This window comes from Parasteatoda tepidariorum, chromosome 3 (genome assembly GCF_982258835.1).
Source record: "Parasteatoda tepidariorum strain Cologne lab strain chromosome 3, Ptep-v5.0, whole genome shotgun sequence".
Lineage (NCBI taxonomy): Eukaryota > Metazoa > Arthropoda > Arachnida > Araneae > Theridiidae > Parasteatoda > Parasteatoda tepidariorum.
This window is the reverse complement of record NC_141757.1, coordinates 123,991,663-124,012,053: the sequence shown is the minus strand read 5'-3', so window position 1 is coordinate 124,012,053 and position 20,391 is coordinate 123,991,663. Positions and strand designations below refer to the sequence as shown.

General features: G+C 40.0%; 8 non-coding genes and 12 pseudogenes across 8 annotated transcripts; all 20 read right to left on the bottom strand.

Annotated features, from left to right (window-relative positions):
• Nucleotides 1–854: 854 nt before the first annotated feature.
• LOC147814321 (5S ribosomal RNA) lies at nucleotides 855–973 on the bottom strand. Its single transcript, XR_015432822.1, has one exon. It is a non-coding gene; the product is annotated as a 5S ribosomal RNA (ribosomal RNA).
• An 891-nt stretch (nucleotides 974–1,864) lies between these two features.
• Nucleotides 1,865–1,983, bottom strand: LOC147814320 (5S ribosomal RNA). Its single transcript, XR_015432821.1, has one exon. It is a non-coding gene; the product is annotated as a 5S ribosomal RNA (ribosomal RNA).
• Nucleotides 1,984–2,856: 873 nt separating this feature from the next.
• LOC147814319 (5S ribosomal RNA) lies at nucleotides 2,857–2,975 on the bottom strand (annotated as a pseudogene).
• Nucleotides 2,976–3,847: 872 nt separating this feature from the next.
• LOC147814318 (5S ribosomal RNA) lies at nucleotides 3,848–3,966 on the bottom strand (annotated as a pseudogene).
• Nucleotides 3,967–4,837: 871 nt separating this feature from the next.
• Nucleotides 4,838–4,956, bottom strand: LOC147814317 (5S ribosomal RNA; annotated as a pseudogene).
• Nucleotides 4,957–5,847: 891 nt separating this feature from the next.
• Nucleotides 5,848–5,966, bottom strand: LOC147814316 (5S ribosomal RNA). The gene has a single exon (XR_015432820.1). It is a non-coding gene; the product is annotated as a 5S ribosomal RNA (ribosomal RNA).
• Nucleotides 5,967–6,857: 891 nt separating this feature from the next.
• LOC147814315 (5S ribosomal RNA) lies at nucleotides 6,858–6,976 on the bottom strand. The gene has a single exon (XR_015432819.1). It is a non-coding gene; the product is annotated as a 5S ribosomal RNA (ribosomal RNA).
• An 872-nt stretch (nucleotides 6,977–7,848) lies between these two features.
• On the bottom strand, nucleotides 7,849–7,967 carry LOC147814314 (5S ribosomal RNA; annotated as a pseudogene).
• Nucleotides 7,968–8,839: 872 nt separating this feature from the next.
• LOC147814313 (5S ribosomal RNA) lies at nucleotides 8,840–8,958 on the bottom strand (annotated as a pseudogene).
• Nucleotides 8,959–9,830: 872 nt separating this feature from the next.
• On the bottom strand, nucleotides 9,831–9,949 carry LOC147814312 (5S ribosomal RNA; annotated as a pseudogene).
• An 893-nt stretch (nucleotides 9,950–10,842) lies between these two features.
• Nucleotides 10,843–10,961, bottom strand: LOC147814311 (5S ribosomal RNA). The gene has a single exon (XR_015432818.1). It is a non-coding gene; the product is annotated as a 5S ribosomal RNA (ribosomal RNA).
• Nucleotides 10,962–11,852: 891 nt separating this feature from the next.
• LOC147814310 (5S ribosomal RNA) lies at nucleotides 11,853–11,971 on the bottom strand. Its single transcript, XR_015432817.1, has one exon. It is a non-coding gene; the product is annotated as a 5S ribosomal RNA (ribosomal RNA).
• Nucleotides 11,972–12,861: 890 nt separating this feature from the next.
• On the bottom strand, nucleotides 12,862–12,980 carry LOC147814309 (5S ribosomal RNA). Its single transcript, XR_015432816.1, has one exon. It is a non-coding gene; the product is annotated as a 5S ribosomal RNA (ribosomal RNA).
• Nucleotides 12,981–13,852: 872 nt separating this feature from the next.
• Nucleotides 13,853–13,971, bottom strand: LOC147814308 (5S ribosomal RNA; annotated as a pseudogene).
• An 871-nt stretch (nucleotides 13,972–14,842) lies between these two features.
• On the bottom strand, nucleotides 14,843–14,961 carry LOC147814307 (5S ribosomal RNA). The gene has a single exon (XR_015432815.1). It is a non-coding gene; the product is annotated as a 5S ribosomal RNA (ribosomal RNA).
• Nucleotides 14,962–15,832: 871 nt separating this feature from the next.
• LOC147814306 (5S ribosomal RNA) lies at nucleotides 15,833–15,951 on the bottom strand (annotated as a pseudogene).
• An 873-nt stretch (nucleotides 15,952–16,824) lies between these two features.
• Nucleotides 16,825–16,943, bottom strand: LOC147814305 (5S ribosomal RNA; annotated as a pseudogene).
• Nucleotides 16,944–17,816: 873 nt separating this feature from the next.
• LOC147814304 (5S ribosomal RNA) lies at nucleotides 17,817–17,935 on the bottom strand (annotated as a pseudogene).
• An 873-nt stretch (nucleotides 17,936–18,808) lies between these two features.
• Nucleotides 18,809–18,927, bottom strand: LOC147814303 (5S ribosomal RNA; annotated as a pseudogene).
• An 873-nt stretch (nucleotides 18,928–19,800) lies between these two features.
• Nucleotides 19,801–19,919, bottom strand: LOC147814302 (5S ribosomal RNA; annotated as a pseudogene).
• Between the last annotated feature and the right edge of the window lie 472 nt (nucleotides 19,920–20,391).

The following is a 20,391-nucleotide window of genomic DNA, read 5'->3' as shown; positions in this document are numbered from 1 at the left end:
TAGGAATCGCCAACGCGCGAGACAGGGAGCTCACCTCTTGCTTGCCCTCGATCCGGCCCGACGGGCCGGATCGAAGCGTCCCCCCCACCCCAGCGACCGTCAAGAGAGCGCGTTTGCGAATGCTACATATCCCCCCTACTTTTAAATGACAATTCGGCCAACTGGACACAGTCCGCTGCCCAATTTTATAGCGCCTCCCTTTTTTTATTATCTTAAATTAGAAGTACTCACCTGTTATACATCGCCCTGGAAAGGGGGAGGGGGGTTGCCACACATCAAAAGCCGTCCTCCTAATCCCCCCCCCCCCCAAGAAGACCGAAAAGAAAGCATAAAATTCATTGGAAAACACTTATTTCTTTAAAAATCAATTTTATACCTTATAAAATGCAACAATACCTTTGAAAAGTTATCTAAACAATGAAGTATTTTCTTTTTAAACTGTTGCACTCATTAACAATGACTTCCTAACGAAATTGACCTTTATATTGCATTGTTGCTAGCTACTTCAACAATACTGTATTTAATTATACCAAAAGCGGTGGCAGAAATGAAGAATTTATCTTATTTTAGGTTGAACAATTGGTTAGAATTGAAACCGCATTCCACGACAACAATTACGCCACTTTTTACTTCTTTTTTAAAGAAAAAGTCTAATTTGACACCACTTTTTACCACTTTTTCATGAATTATTCATACTAAAATCTGAAAAAGAAACTAATTGAAGCATTAAAACAACATACAGTATCAAGAACTAGATAATTACACTTAAATAGTGAAAAGAAACACTCTAAATTGAAAATAAAACTAAATCTACAGTAAAAGGCGGATTTTCATTGATGACACGTGGAAAAATAAGCCAACGACACGTGGTGTTCCCGGGTGGTCACCCTCCCAAGTACTGACCGCGCCCGATGATGCTTGACTTCGGGGATCGGACGAGAACCGGTATTTTCATCATGGTATGGCCGTTGACCACTCACCTTCCGTTTTCTCTTGCAATTAAGCATAATTAGGAATCGCCAACGCGCGAGACAGGGAGCTCACCTCTTGCTTGCCCTCGATCCGGCCCGACGGGCCGGATCGAAGCGTCCCCCCCACCCCAGCGACCGTTAAGAGAGCGCGTTTGCGAATGCTACATATCCCCCCTACTTTTAAATGACAATTCGGCCAACTGGACACAGTCCGCTGCCCAATTTTATAGCGCCTCCCTTTTTTTATTATCTTAAATTAGAAGTACTCACCTGTTATACATCGCCCTGGAAAGGGGGAGGGGGGTTGCCACACATCAAAAGCCGTCCTCCTAATCCCCCCCCCCCCCAAGAAGACCGAAAAGAAAGCATAAAATTCATTGGAAAACACTTATTTCTTTAAAAATCAATTTTATACCTTATAAAATGCAACAATACCTTTGAAAAGTTATCTAAACAATGAAGTATTTTCTTTTTAAACTGTTGCACTCATTAACAATGACTTCCTAACGAAATTGACCTTTATATTGCATTGTTGCTAGCTACTTCAACAATACTGTATTTAATTATACCAAAAGCGGTGGCAGAAATGAAGAATTTATCTTATTTTAGGTTGAACAATTGGTTAGAATTGAAACCGCATTCCACGACAACAATTACGCCACTTTTTACTTCTTTTTTAAAGAAAAAGTCTAATTTGACACCACTTTTTACCACTTTTTCATGAATTATTCATACTAAAATCTGAAAAAGAAACTAATTGAAGCATTAAAACAACATACAGTATCAAGAACTAGATAATTACACTTAAATAGTGAAAAGAAACACTCTAAATTGAAAATAAAACTAAATCTACAGTAAAAGGCGGATTTTCATTGATGACACGTGGAAAAATAAGCCAACGACACGTGGTGTTCCCGGGTGGTCACCCTCCCAAGTACTGACCGCGCCCGATGATGCTTGACTTCGGGGATCGGACGAGAACCGGTATTTTCATCATGGTATGGCCGTTGACCACTCACCTTCCGTTTTCTCTTGCAATTAAGCATAATTAGGAATCGCCAACGCGCGAGACAGGGAGCTCACCTCTTGCTTGCCCTCGATCCGGCCCGACGGGCCGGATCGAAGCGTCCCCCCCACCCCAGCGACCGTTAAGAGAGCGCGTTTGCGAATGCTACATATCCCCCCTACTTTTAAATGACAATTCGGCCAACTGGACACAGTCCGCTGCCCAATTTTATAGCGCCTCCCTTTTTTTATTATCTTAAATTAGAAGTACTCACCTGTTATACATCGCCCTGGAAAGGGGGAGGGGGGTTGCCACACATCAAAAGCCGTCCTCCTAATCCCCCCCCCCCCCCAAGAAGACCGAAAAGAAAGCATAAAATTCATTGGAAAACACTTATTTCTTTAAAAATCAATTTTATACCTTATAAAATGCAACAATACCTTTGAAAAGTTATCTAAACAATGAAGTATTTTCTTTTTAAACTGTTGCACTCATTAACAATGACTTCCTAACGAAATTGACCTTTATATTGCATTGTTGCTAGCTACTTCAACAATACTGTATTTAATTATACCAAAAGTGGTGGCAGAATTGAAGAATTTAACTTATTTTAGGTTAAACAATTCGTTAGAACAATGACACCACTTTTTACTTCCTTTTTTAAAGAAAAAGTCTAATTTGACACCACTTTTTGCCTTTTTTTCATGAATTTATTCATACTAAAATCTGAAAAAGAAACTAATTGAAGCATTAAAACAACATACAGTATCAAGAACTAGATAATTACACTTAAATAGTGAAAAGAAACACTCTAAATTGAAAATAAAAACTAAATCTACAGTAAAAGGCGAATTTTCATTGATGACACGTGCAAAAATAAGCCAACGACACGTGGTGTTCCCGGGTGGTCACCCTCCCAAGTACTGACCACGCCCGATGATGCTTCACTTCGGGGATCGGACGAGAACCGGTATTTTCATCATGGTATGGCCCTTGACCACTCACCTTCCGTTTTCTCTTGCAATTAAGCATAATTAGGAATCGCCAACGCGCGAGACAGGGAGCTCACCTCTTGCTTGCCCTCGATCCGGCCCGACGGGCCGGATCGAAGCGTCCCCCCCACCCCAGCGACCGTCAAGAGAGCGCGTTTGCGAATGCTAGATATCCCCCTTTCTTTTAAATAACAATTCGGCCAACTGGACACCGTCCGCTGCCCAATTTTATAGCGCCTCCCTTCTTTTTTACATTAAAATCAGAAGTACTCACCTGTTATACATCGCCCTGGAAAGGGGGGGAGGGGTGCTAAACATCAAAAGCCGTCCTCCTAATCACCCCCCCCCCCAACAAGACCGAAAAGAAAGCATAAAATTCATTGGAATACACTTATTTCATTATAAATCACTCTTATACGTTATAAAATGCAACAATACCTTTGAAAAGTTATCTAAACAATGAAGTATTTTTCTTTTTAAATTGTTGCACTCATTAACAATGACTTCCTAACGAAATTGACCTTTATATTGCATTGTTGCTAGCTACTTCAACAATACTGTATTTAATTATACCAAAAGTGGTGGCAGAATTGAAGAATTTAACTTATTTTAGGTTAAACAATTCGTTAGAACAATGACACCACTTTTTACTTCCTTTTTTAAAGAAAAAGTCTAATTTGACACCACTTTTTGCCTTTTTTTCATGAATTTATTCATACTAAAATCTGAAAAAGAAACTAATTGAAGCATTAAAACAACATACAGTATCAAGAACTAGATAATTACACTTAAATAGTGAAAAGAAACACTCTAAATTGAAAATAAAAACTAAATCTACAGTAAAAGGCGAATTTTCATTGATGACACGTGCAAAAATAAGCCAACGACACGTGGTGTTCCCGGGTGGTCACCCTCCCAAGTACTGACCACGCCCGATGATGCTTCACTTCGGGGATCGGACGAGAACCGGTATTTTCATCATGGTATGGCCCTTGACCACTCACCTTCCGTTTTCTCTTGCAATTAAGCATAATTAGGAATCGCCAACGCGCGAGACAGGGAGCTCACCTCTTGCTTGCCCTCGATCCGGCCCGACGGGCCGGATCGAAGCGTCCCCCCCACCCCAGCGACCGTCAAGAGAGCGCGTTTGCGAATGCTAGATATCCCCCTTTCTTTTAAATAACAATTCGGCCAACTGGACACCGTCCGCTGCCCAATTTTATAGCGCCTCCCTTCTTTTTTACATTAAAATCAGAAGTACTCACCTGTTATACATCGCCCTGGAAAGGGGGGGAGGGGTGCTAAACATCAAAAGCCGTCCTCCTAATCACCCCCCCCCCAACAAGACCGAAAAGAAAGCATAAAATTCATTGGAATACACTTATTTCATTATAAATCACTCTTATACGTTATAAAATGCAACAATACCTTTGAAAAGTTATCTAAACAATGAAGTATTTTTCTTTTTAAATTGTTGCACTCATTAACAATGACTTCCTAACGAAATTGACCTTTATATTGCATTGTTGCTAGCTACTTCAACAATACTGTATTTAATTATACCAAAAGTGGTGGCAGAATTGAAGAATTTAACTTATTTTAGGTTAAACAATTCGTTAGAACAATGACACCACTTTTTACTTCCTTTTTTAAAGAAAAAGTCTAATTTGACACCACTTTTTGCCTTTTTTTCATGAATTTATTCATACTAAAATCTGAAAAAGAAACTAATTGAAGCATTAAAACAACATACAGTATCAAGAACTAGATAATTACACTTAAATAGTGAAAAGAAACACTCTAAATTGAAAATAAAAACTAAATCTACAGTAAAAGGCGAATTTTCATTGATGACACGTGCAAAAATAAGCCAACGACACGTGGTGTTCCCGGGTGGTCACCCTCCCAAGTACTGACCACGCCCGATGATGCTTCACTTCGGGGATCGGACGAGAACCGGTATTTTCATCATGGTATGGCCCTTGACCACTCACCTTCCGTTTTCTCTTGCAATTAAGCATAATTAGGAATCGCCAACGCGCGAGACAGGGAGCTCACCTCTTGCTTGCCCTCGATCCGGCCCGACGGGCCGGATCGAAGCGTCCCCCCCACCCCAGCGACCGTCAAGAGAGCGCGTTTGCGAATGCTAGATATCCCCCTTTCTTTTAAATAACAATTCGGCCAACTGGACACCGTCCGCTGCCCAATTTTATAGCGCCTCCCTTCTTTTTTACATTAAAATCAGAAGTACTCACCTGTTATACATCGCCCTGGAAAGGGGGGGAGGGGTGCTAAACATCAAAAGCCGTCCTCCTAATCACCCCCCCCCCCAACAAGACCGAAAAGAAAGCATAAAATTCATTGGAATACACTTATTTCATTATAAATCACTCTTATACGTTATAAAATGCAACAATACCTTTGAAAAGTTATCTAAACAATGAAGTATTTTTCTTTTTAAATTGTTGCACTCATTAACAATGACTTCCTAACGAAATTGACCTTTATATTGCATTGTTGCTAGCTACTTCAACAATACTGTATTTAATTATACCAAAAGTGGTGGCAGAATTGAAGAATTTATCTTATTTTAGGTTGAACAATTGGTTAGAATTGAAACCGCATTCCACGACAACAATTACGCCACTTTTTACTTCTTTTTTAAAGAAAAAGTCTAATTTGACACCACTTTTTACCACTTTTTCATGAATTATTCATACTAAAATCTGAAAAAGAAACTAATTGAAGCATTAAAACAACATACAGTATCAAGAACTAGATAATTACACTTAAATAGTGAAAAGAAACACTCTAAATTGAAAATAAAACTAAATCTACAGTAAAAGGCGGATTTTCATTGATGACACGTGGAAAAATAAGCCAACGACACGTGGTGTTCCCGGGTGGTCACCCTCCCAAGTACTGACCGCGCCCGATGATGCTTGACTTCGGGGATCGGACGAGAACCGGTATTTTCATCATGGTATGGCCGTTGACCACTCACCTTCCGTTTTCTCTTGCAATTAAGCATAATTAGGAATCGCCAACGCGCGAGACAGGGAGCTCACCTCTTGCTTGCCCTCGATCCGGCCCGACGGGCCGGATCGAAGCGTCCCCCCCACCCCAGCGACCGTTAAGAGAGCGCGTTTGCGAATGCTACATATCCCCCCTACTTTTAAATGACAATTCGGCCAACTGGACACAGTCCGCTGCCCAATTTTATAGCGCCTCCCTTTTTTTATTATCTTAAATTAGAAGTACTCACCTGTTATACATCGCCCTGGAAAGGGGGAGGGGGGTTGCCACACATCAAAAGCCGTCCTCCTAATCCCCCCCCCCCCCAAGAAGACCGAAAAGAAAGCATAAAATTCATTGGAAAACACTTATTTCTTTAAAAATCAATTTTATACCTTATAAAATGCAACAATACCTTTGAAAAGTTATCTAAACAATGAAGTATTTTCTTTTTAAACTGTTGCACTCATTAACAATGACTTCCTAACGAAATTGACCTTTATATTGCATTGTTGCTAGCTACTTCAACAATACTGTATTTAATTATACCAAAAGCGGTGGCAGAAATGAAGAATTTATCTTATTTTAGGTTGAACAATTGGTTAGAATTGAAACCGCATTCCACGACAACAATTACGCCACTTTTTACTTCTTTTTTAAAGAAAAAGTCTAATTTGACACCACTTTTTACCACTTTTTCATGAATTATTCATACTAAAATCTGAAAAAGAAACTAATTGAAGCATTAAAACAACATACAGTATCAAGAACTAGATAATTACACTTAAATAGTGAAAAGAAACACTCTAAATTGAAAATAAAACTAAATCTACAGTAAAAGGCGGATTTTCATTGATGACACGTGGAAAAATAAGCCAACGACACGTGGTGTTCCCGGGTGGTCACCCTCCCAAGTACTGACCGCGCCCGATGATGCTTGACTTCGGGGATCGGACGAGAACCGGTATTTTCATCATGGTATGGCCGTTGACCACTCACCTTCCGTTTTCTCTTGCAATTAAGCATAATTAGGAATCGCCAACGCGCGAGACAGGGAGCTCACCTCTTGCTTGCCCTCGATCCGGCCCGACGGGCCGGATCGAAGCGTCCCCCCCACCCCAGCGACCGTTAAGAGAGCGCGTTTGCGAATGCTACATATCCCCCCTACTTTTAAATGACAATTCGGCCAACTGGACACAGTCCGCTGCCCAATTTTATAGCGCCTCCCTTTTTTTATTATCTTAAATTAGAAGTACTCACCTGTTATACATCGCCCTGGAAAGGGGGAGGGGGGTTGCCACACATCAAAAGCCGTCCTCCTAATCCCCCCCCCCCCCAAGAAGACCGAAAAGAAAGCATAAAATTCATTGGAAAACACTTATTTCTTTAAAAATCAATTTTATACCTTATAAAATGCAACAATACCTTTGAAAAGTTATCTAAACAATGAAGTATTTTCTTTTTAAACTGTTGCACTCATTAACAATGACTTCCTAACGAAATTGACCTTTATATTGCATTGTTGCTAGCTACTTCAACAATACTGTATTTAATTATACCAAAAGTGGTGGCAGAATTGAAGAATTTAACTTATTTTAGGTTAAACAATTCGTTAGAACAATGACACCACTTTTTACTTCCTTTTTTAAAGAAAAAGTCTAATTTGACACCACTTTTTGCCTTTTTTTCATGAATTTATTCATACTAAAATCTGAAAAAGAAACTAATTGAAGCATTAAAACAACATACAGTATCAAGAACTAGATAATTACACTTAAATAGTGAAAAGAAACACTCTAAATTGAAAATAAAAACTAAATCTACAGTAAAAGGCGAATTTTCATTGATGACACGTGCAAAAATAAGCCAACGACACGTGGTGTTCCCGGGTGGTCACCCTCCCAAGTACTGACCACGCCCGATGATGCTTCACTTCGGGGATCGGACGAGAACCGGTATTTTCATCATGGTATGGCCCTTGACCACTCACCTTCCGTTTTCTCTTGCAATTAAGCATAATTAGGAATCGCCAACGCGCGAGACAGGGAGCTCACCTCTTGCTTGCCCTCGATCCGGCCCGACGGGCCGGATCGAAGCGTCCCCCCCACCCCAGCGACCGTCAAGAGAGCGCGTTTGCGAATGCTAGATATCCCCCTTTCTTTTAAATAACAATTCGGCCAACTGGACACCGTCCGCTGCCCAATTTTATAGCGCCTCCCTTCTTTTTTACATTAAAATCAGAAGTACTCACCTGTTATACATCGCCCTGGAAAGGGGGGGAGGGGTGCTAAACATCAAAAGCCGTCCTCCTAATCACCCCCCCCCCCAACAAGACCGAAAAGAAAGCATAAAATTCATTGGAATACACTTATTTCATTATAAATCACTCTTATACGTTATAAAATGCAACAATACCTTTGAAAAGTTATCTAAACAATGAAGTATTTTTCTTTTTAAATTGTTGCACTCATTAACAATGACTTCCTAACGAAATTGACCTTTATATTGCATTGTTGCTAGCTACTTCAACAATACTGTATTTAATTATACCAAAAGTGGTGGCAGAATTGAAGAATTTAACTTATTTTAGGTTAAACAATTCGTTAGAACAATGACACCACTTTTTACTTCCTTTTTTAAAGAAAAAGTCTAATTTGACACCACTTTTTGCCTTTTTTTCATGAATTTATTCATACTAAAATCTGAAAAAGAAACTAATTGAAGCATTAAAACAACATACAGTATCAAGAACTAGATAATTACACTTAAATAGTGAAAAGAAACACTCTAAATTGAAAATAAAAACTAAATCTACAGTAAAAGGCGAATTTTCATTGATGACACGTGCAAAAATAAGCCAACGACACGTGGTGTTCCCGGGTGGTCACCCTCCCAAGTACTGACCACGCCCGATGATGCTTCACTTCGGGGATCGGACGAGAACCGGTATTTTCATCATGGTATGGCCCTTGACCACTCACCTTCCGTTTTCTCTTGCAATTAAGCATAATTAGGAATCGCCAACGCGCGAGACAGGGAGCTCACCTCTTGCTTGCCCTCGATCCGGCCCGACGGGCCGGATCGAAGCGTCCCCCCCACCCCAGCGACCGTCAAGAGAGCGCGTTTGCGAATGCTAGATATCCCCCTTTCTTTTAAATAACAATTCGGCCAACTGGACACCGTCCGCTGCCCAATTTTATAGCGCCTCCCTTCTTTTTTACATTAAAATCAGAAGTACTCACCTGTTATACATCGCCCTGGAAAGGGGGGGAGGGGTGCTAAACATCAAAAGCCGTCCTCCTAATCACCCCCCCCCCCAACAAGACCGAAAAGAAAGCATAAAATTCATTGGAATACACTTATTTCATTATAAATCACTCTTATACGTTATAAAATGCAACAATACCTTTGAAAAGTTATCTAAACAATGAAGTATTTTTCTTTTTAAATTGTTGCACTCATTAACAATGACTTCCTAACGAAATTGACCTTTATATTGCATTGTTGCTAGCTACTTCAACAATACTGTATTTAATTATACCAAAAGTGGTGGCAGAATTGAAGAATTTAACTTATTTTAGGTTAAACAATTCGTTAGAACAATGACACCACTTTTTACTTCCTTTTTTAAAGAAAAAGTCTAATTTGACACCACTTTTTGCCTTTTTTTCATGAATTTATTCATACTAAAATCTGAAAAAGAAACTAATTGAAGCATTAAAACAACATACAGTATCAAGAACTAGATAATTACACTTAAATAGTGAAAAGAAACACTCTAAATTGAAAATAAAAACTAAATCTACAGTAAAAGGCGAATTTTCATTGATGACACGTGCAAAAATAAGCCAACGACACGTGGTGTTCCCGGGTGGTCACCCTCCCAAGTACTGACCACGCCCGATGATGCTTCACTTCGGGGATCGGACGAGAACCGGTATTTTCATCATGGTATGGCCCTTGACCACTCACCTTCCGTTTTCTCTTGCAATTAAGCATAATTAGGAATCGCCAACGCGCGAGACAGGGAGCTCACCTCTTGCTTGCCCTCGATCCGGCCCGACGGGCCGGATCGAAGCGTCCCCCCCACCCCAGCGACCGTCAAGAGAGCGCGTTTGCGAATGCTACATATCCCCCCTACTTTTAAATGACAATTCGGCCAACTGGACACAGTCCGCTGCCCAATTTTATAGCGCCTCCCTTTTTTTATTATCTTAAATTAGAAGTACTCACCTGTTATACATCGCCCTGGAAAGGGGGAGGGGGGTTGCCACACATCAAAAGCCGTCCTCCTAATCCCCCCCCCCCCCCCAAGAAGACCGAAAAGAAAGCATAAAATTCATTGGAAAACACTTATTTCTTTAAAAATCAATTTTATACCTTATAAAATGCAACAATACCTTTGAAAAGTTATCTAAACAATGAAGTATTTTCTTTTTAAACTGTTGCACTCATTAACAATGACTTCCTAACGAAATTGACCTTTATATTGCATTGTTGCTAGCTACTTCAACAATACTGTATTTAATTATACCAAAAGCGGTGGCAGAAATGAAGAATTTATCTTATTTTAGGTTGAACAATTGGTTAGAATTGAAACCGCATTCCACGACAACAATTACGCCACTTTTTACTTCTTTTTTAAAGAAAAAGTCTAATTTGACACCACTTTTTACCACTTTTTCATGAATTATTCATACTAAAATCTGAAAAAGAAACTAATTGAAGCATTAAAACAACATACAGTATCAAGAACTAGATAATTACACTTAAATAGTGAAAAGAAACACTCTAAATTGAAAATAAAACTAAATCTACAGTAAAAGGCGGATTTTCATTGATGACACGTGGAAAAATAAGCCAACGACACGTGGTGTTCCCGGGTGGTCACCCTCCCAAGTACTGACCGCGCCCGATGATGCTTGACTTCGGGGATCGGACGAGAACCGGTATTTTCATCATGGTATGGCCGTTGACCACTCACCTTCCGTTTTCTCTTGCAATTAAGCATAATTAGGAATCGCCAACGCGCGAGACAGGGAGCTCACCTCTTGCTTGCCCTCGATCCGGCCCGACGGGCCGGATCGAAGCGTCCCCCCCACCCCAGCGACCGTTAAGAGAGCGCGTTTGCGAATGCTACATATCCCCCCTACTTTTAAATGACAATTCGGCCAACTGGACACAGTCCGCTGCCCAATTTTATAGCGCCTCCCTTTTTTTATTATCTTAAATTAGAAGTACTCACCTGTTATACATCGCCCTGGAAAGGGGGAGGGGGGTTGCCACACATCAAAAGCCGTCCTCCTAATCCCCCCCCCCCCCAAGAAGACCGAAAAGAAAGCATAAAATTCATTGGAAAACACTTATTTCTTTAAAAATCAATTTTATACCTTATAAAATGCAACAATACCTTTGAAAAGTTATCTAAACAATGAAGTATTTTCTTTTTAAACTGTTGCACTCATTAACAATGACTTCCTAACGAAATTGACCTTTATATTGCATTGTTGCTAGCTACTTCAACAATACTGTATTTAATTATACCAAAAGCGGTGGCAGAAATGAAGAATTTATCTTATTTTAGGTTGAACAATTGGTTAGAATTGAAACCGCATTCCACGACAACAATTACGCCACTTTTTACTTCTTTTTTAAAGAAAAAGTCTAATTTGACACCACTTTTTACCACTTTTTCATGAATTATTCATACTAAAATCTGAAAAAGAAACTAATTGAAGCATTAAAACAACATACAGTATCAAGAACTAGATAATTACACTTAAATAGTGAAAAGAAACACTCTAAATTGAAAATAAAACTAAATCTACAGTAAAAGGCGGATTTTCATTGATGACACGTGGAAAAATAAGCCAACGACACGTGGTGTTCCCGGGTGGTCACCCTCCCAAGTACTGACCGCGCCCGATGATGCTTGACTTCGGGGATCGGACGAGAACCGGTATTTTCATCATGGTATGGCCGTTGACCACTCACCTTCCGTTTTCTCTTGCAATTAAGCATAATTAGGAATCGCCAACGCGCGAGACAGGGAGCTCACCTCTTGCTTGCCCTCGATCCGGCCCGACGGGCCGGATCGAAGCGTCCCCCCCACCCCAGCGACCGTTAAGAGAGCGCGTTTGCGAATGCTACATATCCCCCCTACTTTTAAATGACAATTCGGCCAACTGGACACAGTCCGCTGCCCAATTTTATAGCGCCTCCCTTTTTTTATTATCTTAAATTAGAAGTACTCACCTGTTATACATCGCCCTGGAAAGGGGGAGGGGGGTTGCCACACATCAAAAGCCGTCCTCCTAATCCCCCCCCCCCCAAGAAGACCGAAAAGAAAGCATAAAATTCATTGGAAAACACTTATTTCTTTAAAAATCAATTTTATACCTTATAAAATGCAACAATACCTTTGAAAAGTTATCTAAACAATGAAGTATTTTCTTTTTAAACTGTTGCACTCATTAACAATGACTTCCTAACGAAATTGACCTTTATATTGCATTGTTGCTAGCTACTTCAACAATACTGTATTTAATTATACCAAAAGCGGTGGCAGAAATGAAGAATTTATCTTATTTTAGGTTGAACAATTGGTTAGAATTGAAACCGCATTCCACGACAACAATTACGCCACTTTTTACTTCTTTTTTAAAGAAAAAGTCTAATTTGACACCACTTTTTACCACTTTTTCATGAATTATTCATACTAAAATCTGAAAAAGAAACTAATTGAAGCATTAAAACAACATACAGTATCAAGAACTAGATAATTACACTTAAATAGTGAAAAGAAACACTCTAAATTGAAAATAAAACTAAATCTACAGTAAAAGGCGGATTTTCATTGATGACACGTGGAAAAATAAGCCAACGACACGTGGTGTTCCCGGGTGGTCACCCTCCCAAGTACTGACCGCGCCCGATGATGCTTGACTTCGGGGATCGGACGAGAACCGGTATTTTCATCATGGTATGGCCGTTGACCACTCACCTTCCGTTTTCTCTTGCAATTAAGCATAATTAGGAATCGCCAACGCGCGAGACAGGGAGCTCACCTCTTGCTTGCCCTCGATCCGGCCCGACGGGCCGGATCGAAGCGTCCCCCCCACCCCAGCGACCGTTAAGAGAGCGCGTTTGCGAATGCTACATATCCCCCCTACTTTTAAATGACAATTCGGCCAACTGGACACAGTCCGCTGCCCAATTTTATAGCGCCTCCCTTTTTTTATTATCTTAAATTAGAAGTACTCACCTGTTATACATCGCCCTGGAAAGGGGGAGGGGGGTTGCCACACATCAAAAGCCGTCCTCCTAATCCCCCCCCCCCCCCAAGAAGACCGAAAAGAAAGCATAAAATTCATTGGAAAACACTTATTTCTTTAAAAATCAATTTTATACCTTATAAAATGCAACAATACCTTTGAAAAGTTATCTAAACAATGAAGTATTTCTTTTTAAACTGTTGCACTCATTAACAATGACTTCCTAACGAAATTGACCTTTATATTGCATTGTTGCTAGCTACTTCAACAATACTGTATTTAATTATACCAAAAGTGGTGGCAGAATTGAAGAATTTAACTTATTTTAGGTTAAACAATTCGTTAGAACAATGACACCACTTTTTACTTCCTTTTTTAAAGAAAAAGTCTAATTTGACACCACTTTTTGCCTTTTTTTCATGAATTTATTCATACTAAAATCTGAAAAAGAAACTAATTGAAGCATTAAAACAACATACAGTATCAAGAACTAGATAATTACACTTAAATAGTGAAAAGAAACACTCTAAATTGAAAATAAAAACTAAATCTACAGTAAAAGGCGAATTTTCATTGATGACACGTGCAAAAATAAGCCAACGACACGTGGTGTTCCCGGGTGGTCACCCTCCCAAGTACTGACCACGCCCGATGATGCTTCACTTCGGGGATCGGACGAGAACCGGTATTTTCATCATGGTATGGCCCTTGACCACTCACCTTCCGTTTTCTCTTGCAATTAAGCATAATTAGGAATCGCCAACGCGCGAGACAGGGAGCTCACCTCTTGCTTGCCCTCGATCCGGCCCGACGGCCGGATCGAAGCGTCCCCCCCACCCCAGCGACCGTCAAGAGAGCGCGTTTGCGAATGCTAGATATCCCCCTTTCTTTTAAATAACAATTCGGCCAACTGGACACCGTCCGCTGCCCAATTTTATAGCGCCTCCCTTCTTTTTTACATTAAAATCAGAAGTACTCACCTGTTATACATCGCCCTGGAAAGGGGGGGAGGGGTGCTAAACATCAAAAGCCGTCCTCCTAATCACCCCCCCCCCCAACAAGACCGAAAAGAAAGCATAAAATTCATTGGAATACACTTATTTCATTATAAATCACTCTTATACGTTATAAAATGCAACAATACCTTTGAAAAGTTATCTAAACAATGAAGTATTTTTTCTTTTTAAATTGTTGCACTCATTAACAATGACTTCCTAACGAAATTGACCTTTATATTGCATTGTTGCTAGCTACTTCAACAATACTGTATTTAATTATACCAAAAGTGGTGGCAGAATTGAAGAATTTAACTTATTTTAGGTTAAACAATTCGTTAGAACAATGACACCACTTTTTACTTCCTTTTTTAAAGAAAAAGTCTAATTTGACACCACTTTTTGCCTTTTTTTCATGAATTTATTCATACTAAAATCTGAAAAAGAAACTAATTGAAGCATTAAAACAACATACAGTATCAAGAACTAGATAATTACACTTAAATAGTGAAAAGAAACACTCTAAATTGAAAATAAAACTAAATCTACAGTAAAAGGCGGATTTTCATTGATGACACGTGGAAAAATAAGCCAACGACACGTGGTGTTCCCGGGTGGTCACCCTCCCAAGTACTGACCGCGCCCGATGATGCTTGACTTCGGGGATCGGACGAGAACCGGTATTTTCATCATGGTATGGCCGTTGACCACTCACCTTCCGTTTTCTCTTGCAATTAAGCATAATTAGGAATCGCCAACGCGCGAGACAGGGAGCTCACCTCTTGCTTGCCCTCGATCCGGCCCGACGGGCCGGATCGAAGCGTCCCCCCCACCCCAGCGACCGTTAAGAGAGCGCGTTTGCGAATGCTACATATCCCCCCTACTTTTAAATGACAATTCGGCCAACTGGACACAGTCCGCTGCCCAATTTTATAGCGCCTCCCTTTTTTTATTATCTTAAATTAGAAGTACTCACCTGTTATACATCGCCCTGGAAAGGGGGAGGGGGGTTGCCACACATCAAAAGCCGTCCTCCTAATCCCCCCCCCCCAAGAAGACCGAAAAGAAAGCATAAAATTCATTGGAAAACACTTATTTCTTTAAAAATCACTCTTATACGTTATAAAATGCAACAATACCTTTGAAAAGTTATCTAAACAATGAAGTATTTTTCTTTTTAAATTGTTGCACTCATTAACAATGACTTCCTAACGAAATTGACCTTTATATTGCATTGTTGCTAGCTACTTCAACAATACTGTATTTAATTATACCAAAAGTGGTGGCAGAATTGAAGAATTTAACTTATTTTAGGTTAAACAATTCGTTAGAACAATGACACCACTTTTTACTTCCTTTTTTAAAGAAAAAGTCTAATTTGACACCACTTTTTGCCTTTTTTTCATGAATTTATTCATACTAAAATCTGAAAAAGAAACTAATTGAAGCATTAAAACAACATACAGTATCAAGAACTAGATAATTACACTTAAATAGTGAAAAGAAACACTCTAAATTGAAAATAAAAACTAAATCTACAGTAAAAGGCGAATTTTCATTGATGACACGTGCAAAAATAAGCCAACGACACGTGGTGTTCCCGGGTGGTCACCCTCCCAAGTACTGACCACGCCCGATGATGCTTCACTTCGGGGATCGGACGAGAACCGGTATTTTCATCATGGTATGGCCCTTGACCACTCACCTTCCGTTTTCTCTTGCAATTAAGCATAATTAGGAATCGCCAACGCGCGAGACAGGGAGCTCACCTCTTGCTTGCCCTCGATCCGGCCCGACGGGCCGGATCGAAGCGTCCCCCCCACCCCAGCGACCGTCAAGAGAGCGCGTTTGCGAATGCTAGATATCCCCCTTTCTTTTAAATAACAATTCGGCCAACTGGACACCGTCCGCTGCCCAATTTTATAGCGCCTCCCTTCTTTTTTACATTAAAATCAGAAGTACTCACCTGTTATACATCGCCCTGGAAAGGGGGGGAGGGGTGCTAAACATCAAAAGCCGTCCTCCTAATCACCCCCCCCCCCCAACAAGACCGAAAAGAAAGCATAAAATTCATTGGAATACACTTATTTCATTATAAATCACTCTTATACGTTATAAAATGCAACAATACCTTTGAAAAGTTATCTAAACAATGAAGTATTTTTCTTTTTAAATTGTTGCACTCATTAACAATGACTTCCTAACGAAATTGACCTTTATATTGCATTGTTGCTAGCTACTTCAACAATACTGTATTTAATTATACCAAAAGTGGTGGCAGAATTGAAGAATTTAACTTATTTTAGGTTAAACAATTCGTTAGAACAATGACACCACTTTTTACTTCCTTTTTTAAAGAAAAAGTCTAATTTGACACCACTTTTTGCCTTTTTTTCATGAATTTATTCATACTAAAATCTGAAAAAGAAACTAATTGAAGCATTAAAACAACATACAGTATCAAGAACTAGATAATTACACTTAAATAGTGAAAAGAAACACTCTAAATTGAAAATAAAAACTAAATCTACAGTAAAAGGCGAATTTTCATTGATGACACGTGCAAAAATAAGCCAACGACACGTGGTGTTCCCGGGTGGTCACCCTCCCAAGTACTGACCACGCCCGATGATGCTTCACTTCGGGGATCGGACGAGAACCGGTATTTTCATCATGGTATGGCCCTTGACCACTCACCTTCCGTTTTCTCTTGCAATTAAGCATAATTAGGAATCGCCAACGCGCGAGACAGGGAGCTCACCTCTTGCTTGCCCTCGATCCGGCCCGACGGGCCGGATCGAAGCGTCCCCCCCACCCCAGCGACCGTCAAGAGAGCGCGTTTGCGAATGCTAGATATCCCCCTTTCTTTTAAATAACAATTCGGCCAACTGGACACCGTCCGCTGCCCAATTTTATAGCGCCTCCCTTCTTTTTTACATTAAAATCAGAAGTACTCACCTGTTATACATCGCCCTGGAAAGGGGGGGAGGGGTGCTAAACATCAAAAGCCGTCCTCCTAATCACCCCCCCCCCCCAACAAGACCGAAAAGAAAGCATAAAATTCATTGGAATACACTTATTTCATTATAAATCACTCTTATACGTTATAAAATGCAACAATACCTTTGAAAAGTTATCTAAACAATGAAGTATTTTTCTTTTTAAATTGTTGCACTCATTAACAATGACTTCCTAACGAAATTGACCTTTATATTGCATTGTTGCTAGCTACTTCAACAATACTGTATTTAATTATACCAAAAGTGGTGGCAGAATTGAAGAATTTAACTTATTTTAGGTTAAACAATTCGTTAGAACAATGACACCACTTTTTACTTCCTTTTTTAAAGAAAAAGTCTAATTTGACACCACTTTTTGCCTTTTTTTCATGAATTTATTCATACTAAAATCTGAAAAAGAAACTAATTGAAGCATTAAAACAACATACAGTATCAAGAACTAGATAATTACACTTAAATAGTGAAAAGAAACACTCTAAATTGAAAATAAAAACTAAATCTACAGTAAAAGGCGAATTTTCATTGATGACACGTGCAAAAATAAGCCAACGACACGTGGTGTTCCCGGGTGGTCACCCTCCCAAGTACTGACCACGCCCGATGATGCTTCACTTCGGGGATCGGACGAGAACCGGTATTTTCATCATGGTATGGCCCTTGACCACTCACCTTCCGTTTTCTCTTGCAATTAAGCATAATTAGGAATCGCCAACGCGCGAGACAGGGAGCTCACCTCTTGCTTGCCCTCGATCCGGCCCGACGGGCCGGATCGAAGCGTCCCCCCCACCCCAGCGACCGTCAAGAGAGCGCGTTTGCGAATGCTAGATATCCCCCTTTCTTTTAAATAACAATTCGGCCAACTGGACACCGTCCGCTGCCCAATTTTATAGCGCCTCCCTTCTTTTTTACATTAAAATCAGAAGTACTCACCTGTTATACATCGCCCTGGAAAGGGGGGGAGGGGTGCTAAACATCAAAAGCCGTCCTCCTAATCACCCCCCCCCCCCAACAAGACCGAAAAGAAAGCATAAAATTCATTGGAATACACTTATTTCATTATAAATCACTCTTATACGTTATAAAATGCAACAATACCTTTGAAAAGTTATCTAAACAATGAAGTATTTTTCTTTTTAAATTGTTGCACTCATTAACAATGACTTCCTAACGAAATTGACCTTTATATTGCATTGTTGCTAGCTACTTCAACAATACTGTATTTAATTATACCAAAAGTGGTGGCAGAATTGAAGAATTTAACTTATTTTAGGTTAAACAATTCGTTAGAACAATGACACCACTTTTTACTTCCTTTTTTAAAGAAAAAGTCTAATTTGACACCACTTTTTGCCTTTTTTTCATGAATTTATTCATACTAAAATCTGAAAAAGAAACTAATTGAAGCATTAAAACAACATACAGTATCAAGAACTAGATAATTACACTTAAATAGTGAAAAGAAACACTCTAAATTGAAAATAAAAACTAAATCTACAGTAAAAGGCGAATTTTCATTGATGACACGTGCAAAAATAAGCCAACGACACGTGGTGTTCCCGGGTGGTCACCCTCCCAAGTACTGACCACGCCCGATGATGCTTCACTTCGGGGATCGGACGAGAACCGGTATTTTCATCATGGTATGGCCCTTGACCACTCACCTTCCGTTTTCTCTTGCAATTAAGCATAATTAGGAATCGCCAACGCGCGAGACAGGGAGCTCACCTCTTGCTTGCCCTCGATCCGGCCCGACGGGCCGGATCGAAGCGTCCCCCCCACCCCAGCGACCGTCAAGAGAGCGCGTTTGCGAATGCTAGATATCCCCCTTTCTTTTAAATAACAATTCGGCCAACTGGACACCGTCCGCTGCCCAATTTTATAGCGCCTCCCTTCTTTTTTACATTAAAATCAGAAGTACTCACCTGTTATACATCGCCCTGGAAAGGGGGGGAGGGGTGCTAAACATCAAAAGCCGTCCTCCTAATCACCCCCCCCCCCCAACAAGACCGAAAAGAAAGCATAAAATTCATTGGAATACACTTATTTCATTATAAATCACTCTTATACGTTATAAAATGCAACAATACCTTTGAAAAGTTATCTAAACAATGAAGTATTTTTCTTTTTAAATTGTTGCACTCATTAACAATGACTTCCTAACGAAATTGACCTTTATATTGCATTGTTGCTAGCTACTTCAACAATACTGTATTTAATTATACCAAAAGTGGTGGCAGAATTGAAGAATTTAACTTATTTTAGGTTAAACAATTCGTTAGAACAATGACACCACTTTTTACTTCCTTTTTTAAAGAAAAAGTCTAATTTGACACCACTTTTTGCCTTTTTTTCATGAATTTATTCATACTAAAATCTGAAAAAGAAACTAATTGAAGCATTAAAACAACATACAGTATCAAGAACTAGATAATTACACTTAAATAGTGAAAAGAAACACTCTAAATTGAAAATAAAAACTAAATCTACAGTAAAAGGCGAATTTTCATTGATGACACGTGCAAAAATAAGCCAACGACACGTGGTGTTCCCGGGTGGTCACCCTCCCAAGTACTGACCACGCCCGATGATGCTTCACTTCGGGGATCGGACGAGAACCGGTATTTTCATCATGGTATGGCCCTTGACCACTCACCTTCCGTTTTCTCTTGCAATTAAGCATAATTAGGAATCGCCAACGCGCGAGACAGGGAGCTCACCTCTTGCTTGCCCTCGATCCGGCCCGACGGGCCGGATCGAAGCGTCCCCCCCACCCCAGCGACCGTCAAGAGAGCGCGTTTGCGAATGCTACATATCCCCCCTACTTTTAAATGACAATTCGGCCAACTGGACACAGTCCGCTGCCCAATTTTATAGCGCCTCCCTTTTTTTATTATCTTAAATTAGAAGTACTCACCTGTTATACATCGCCCTGGAAAGGGGGAGGGGGGTTGCCACACATCAAAAGCCGTCCTCCTAATCCCCCCCCCCCCCAAGAAGACCGAAAAGAAAGCATAAAATTCATTGGAAAACACTTATTTCTTTAAAAATCAATTTTATACCTTATAAAATGCAACAATACCTTTGAAAAGTTATCTAAACAATGAAGTATTTTCTTTTT